Source organism: Balaenoptera physalus (assembly GCF_965194825.1).
Source record: "Balaenoptera physalus genome assembly, chromosome: 11".
NCBI classification, from domain to species: domain Eukaryota; kingdom Metazoa; phylum Chordata; class Mammalia; order Artiodactyla; family Balaenopteridae; genus Balaenoptera; species Balaenoptera physalus.
Genome location: NC_138896.1, coordinates 37,957,255 through 37,961,885, shown reverse-complemented (window position 1 = coordinate 37,961,885; position 4,631 = coordinate 37,957,255). Strand labels below are relative to the sequence as shown.

The 4,631-nt window shown below is 47.2% G+C and overlaps 1 long non-coding RNA gene across 1 annotated transcript; it reads left to right on the top strand.

The window, feature by feature from the left end:
- Window positions 1–1,455: 1,455 nt before the first annotated feature.
- On the top strand, window positions 1,456–4,155 carry LOC309637640. The gene is made up of 3 exons (XR_014250711.1): window positions 1,456–2,310; window positions 2,579–3,032; window positions 3,372–4,155. It is a non-coding gene; the product is annotated as an uncharacterized lncRNA (long non-coding RNA).
- The last annotated feature ends 476 nt before the right edge of the window (window positions 4,156–4,631 follow it).

The window sequence follows — 4,631 nt, the reverse complement described above, 5'->3', positions numbered from 1 at the left end:
GCCCGAAGTCTCCTGTTTTAAAGTTCATTCAAATGCAACATTCTACTCCAAAATATATTCTGGTTTGTTTTCACATAAAAACAATAGTGAGATTTATTTAGTGAGACACCATTTTCCACTTACCAGATAGGCTGTGATCAAAGTTTGTGTTTCTGGGGAGGGGACTCAGGTGGTTGGGACAGAGGTAAAGAGGCTTTGCACTGTATGCCCCTCCCCGCCTTTTTTTTGGCCTCGCCCCATGGCTTGTGGGATCTTAGTTCTCTGACCAGGGATCAAACCCATGCCTTCGGCAGTGAACGCACCAAGTCCTAACCACTGGACTGCCAGGGAATTCCCCTATATGCTCCTTTGTACCTCTTTGAATTTTGTGCCATCTGCAATATTATCTAGTCAAAAATTAATAAAATTTACACTTAAAAATGTGGGTGGGGGCTTCCCTGGTGGCACAGTGGTTAAGAATCCACCTGCCAATGCAGGGGACACGGGTTCGAGCCCTGGTCTGGGAGGATCCCACATGCCGTGGAGCAACTAAACCTGTGCACCACAACTACTGAGCCTGCGCTCTAGAGTCCGCGAGCCTCAACTACTGAGCCCGCGAGCCACAACTACCGAGCCTGCGTGCTGCAACTACTGAAGCCCATGCTCCTAGAGCCCGTGCTCTGCAACAAGAGAAGCCACTGCAATGAGAAGGCCACACACTGAAACGAAGAGTAGCCCCCGCTCGCCGCCACTAGAGAAAGCCCGCGCGCAGCAACGAAGACCCAACGCAGCCAAAAATAAATAAATAAAATAAATAAATTTATTAAAAAATTGTGGGTGGGTTGGGGGTATGAGGAAACAGGCTCTCTTGTCTGACGGGACAGAACACAAACAAAAACATCTGCGTGTTGGACAGCTGTGATATTTACCCAAATGTTAAATACACACATTTTTTACCCAGTGATGTCTGGTCTAGGGATCTAGCCCACACCTGGGGGAAATGATGCTTCACCATATTCACGGCTCCGTTGTGTGCGCTGACCCTGAGAGCCTGGCCTGAGCGTCTGACCACCTTTGAAGGCCTTTTCCACTCCGAACAAAATCCAGGGGCTAGATTTCTTACTTTCCTATCTCGTGATCTTCTCACACCACGTCAGGATATAATTAGTAAAATAGTAACACCAGCTGATGCCTACCGAGGGCTTGATTTGTGCCTGGCTCTACCTAGACTAAACTCCTTCAGCTCTCACAACCACCTCATGAACTAGCTACTCTTCTCATCAGCCCTGTGTGATAGACAAGGACGCTAGGGCAGGTTAGTGCTAATCTTGCCCAAACTTAGCACACGTCAAAGAGAGGATTCGAACCAGGGTCCGTGCTCTGAACCTCTGCACTATACCGCCTGTCTGTACAACAGCACACGCATAGGGATCAGCTACCGTGTGTATTAAGCAACTTCTAGGTGCTAATCCACCGTGTTAGTCACTTCACAGTGCTTTTACGAGGTCATCTCCACAGTCCTGCATTGAGTGCAGGAGGTGGGGGGGGCGGGTTGTCACTGAGGGAACCGAAGATAAAAAACAGAAGACACTGTCCCTGCTCTTAAGAAGCTGACAGTATGTGTGAGACGACAACAACACTCCTGACGTTTGTGCAGCACATCAGCTTTCAGAGCCCTTTCATTATCTCATTTAATCTTCTTGACACTCCTGCCAAATAATTTCCATGATCTCTGCTCAGGATGAGGAAACCGAAGCTCTCCAAGTCACACGGGGCTGCCCCCAAGATCATCTAGCCACCCAGGGGAGGGGCTGGAACCTGACCTCAGGTCTCATGACTCCCACTCTGCTAAAGGGGAAATGACGCGCTGCCTTGACAACCCAGCTCAGTGGTTTCCAGCACGAGGACTCCTTTTTCCCTTCAGAAATTGTTGCAATCCTGCAAATGAGGAGAGTTGTTATTTTGGGCTTTAGTCAACTGGGGAAATTCATAGTGGAAAAACAACCAAAGCTTCAGCACAGTTCAAAAGGGGCAGCACAGTTATATCCCAGACGTCACTTATACAGTCAGCAGACAATATTTGGAGTACAAATAGGGACTTCTTGCAATAACTGCAGCTCATGGGCAGGTAACAACTTGCTGAGACCATACTGCCAGAGCAGTTCAGAGAAGGACACATTTCCAAAGTCCATCTTCTCTACCAGGGTACAGGAGAAAAGAGCACCTAAATTCTATTGGATTGGCGGAAAGTAGAATGGAGGAATCGTTGGAAGCAAAGGAACTTGGTCACAGGAGGCAAGTCTTTGGGAAGCCCAAAGGATGTGTGGATGGGTATGTATTTCTGTTGGAGGGAAAGGTTGATTCTAGATGCCGAGGGCCATTTGAGCAGTTGGGATTAAGAAGTAGATCAGAAGTAGAGAGAGTGGTCTAGAGGGGAACTAATGCAAGTCAAAACACCTTATTTAATGCCTTTGGCATCAGATGTGCTTTGTAATTCAGGGTTTGTTTTTTTGTTTGTTTGTTTTTTAATTTTAGAAAAGCAACGCAGTGCCTGTACTATACATTTTGTACTTCTTTTTTTTTTTTTTTTTGGGCCAAGACACACGGGATCTTAGTTCCCCAACCAGAGATCAAACCCGCACCCCCTGCAGTGGAAGCACGGAGTCTTAATCACTGGACCACCAGGGAAGTCCCCTGTACTGTATATTTTGTAATGCCTCTAGCAGGATGTGGGCAGCATTCTGTATCCAGATATGTTGATATTTCTGCAATGAAGTGTATGGCTCATGGGTCATCATACCAGGTGCGACTAAAGAAAGACTTAAATGACTTTGCATTTGTTCAGGACAGGTTTTTTTGCCAAATGTGTTTTCTTTTCAGAGCTTTTAGGTTTTGGAGCTGTAGATTAGGGATTGGAACTTGAATAGATGCCATTTTTGGCCAGCTTGCTACATGCCAGGCAGTAGTTCTAAACTGATCTACATGCATTATCTCATTTAACCTTATGTCAACACTGAAGTTATTTTCCTCAATTAACAGTCAAGAATAGTGAGGTTCGGGGCTTCCCTGGTGGCGCAGTGGTTGGGAGTCTGCCTGCCAATGCGGGGGACGCGGGTTCGAGCCCTGGCCTGGGAGGATCCCACATGCCGCGGAGCGACTAGGCCCATGAGCCACAACTGCTGAGCCTGCGCGTCTGGAGCCTGTGCTCCACAACAGGAGAGGCCGCGATAGTGAGAGGCCCGCGCACCGCGATGAAGAGTGGCCCCCGCTCGCCGCGACTGGAGAGAGCCCTCGCACAGAAACGAGGACCCAACACAGCCAAAAATAAATAAATAAGTTAAAAAAAAAAAAAAGGATGAAAAGACTTTAAAAAAAAAAAAAAGTATAGTGAGGTTCAGAGATGTTGAGTGACTTGCCCAAGGTCACTCAGCCAGTCAGTAGCAGGGCTGGGACTGGATCCCAAGTCCCTGTGACTCCAAAGCCAGGGGTCCCCCCGACCCCCTTCCAGGGAGGAGAAGCCCATTCTGCCAATCTCACCATTTTGTGTAGGTCACCACTCTTCATCACTGCAATTACGCATCAAGGGACAAAGGGAACAACTGAAGTCCAAGGCTGTGGTAGTGATTTCTCAATTGTCATTGAGTGGTCACCCCCACATCACACCGTTCTCCTATGCACGTATGTCCTAGCTGAGCAGAAGAGCAGAAGAGGCATGAGCCACTCCATGCCCTGGCCTGTATAGAAGGCCTCCATGCTTGGCAATCACTTACTCACCTTTCCAGAATCCACTCAGGGCAGTACGACACAACAGTTACAGTTACTGATGTTAGAAAGGCCTGGGTGCACGTCCCAGCCCTACAGCTTACCAGCATGCAAACTTCTATGACATTAAACCTCTCAGGGCTTTAGTCTCCTCACCTGTAAAATGGGGGTAATAATAGCACTTGCCTTGTTGCTGTTGCAAGGATTAAGCGAATGAGCATATGTCAAGTACTGAGGACGGAGCTGTCCTAGAATGAGCACTTGATATTATTCCTATGGAAAAGCCCTTTCTGCCCCCAAGCAGCCACTCTCTTCTCTACCTTGTACACTTGCCTATCTGAGCTCTTCTACCACTTTTTTCCTGTTTATTTGCCAATGTATGTTTCTTGCTATTAAACTCTGAGACCTTAAGAAGAGGATTTATGCCTTATTTATTTCCAGCACTCAGCACAGTGCCTGGCACATCGTAGTTATTCATTATGTGCTGAATGAATGAACAAAGGAAGGAAGGAAGGAAAAGGGCTCTGTCCGCAAAAGCTTATAATTTTGCTATGGTGAAGTCATCAAAGTGAAAAGAAACCATGTGATCCTCATCTTCTATAGACATATCATAAAATCCTACATCCTGCAAACCCATGGGGAATGGGGATTGCAAAAATCACATAAATTGCAATCTCAGCCTCCAGGGAGCTGAGTCTACGCTGGGTGATGGGACATGCCCATGTGAAAAAGAGCTGCAGAGCAAGGTTGTGGTACTTGCCAGCCAAAGGACATATAGTGCCGCTGGAATTTCAGAGCTGGGAGAGGGCAGAACAATATGGGATGAGTCACAAATGTGCGTGTCATCCTTGCTCACGGTAAAATAGTATTGTTGGGTAACAATAGGAACA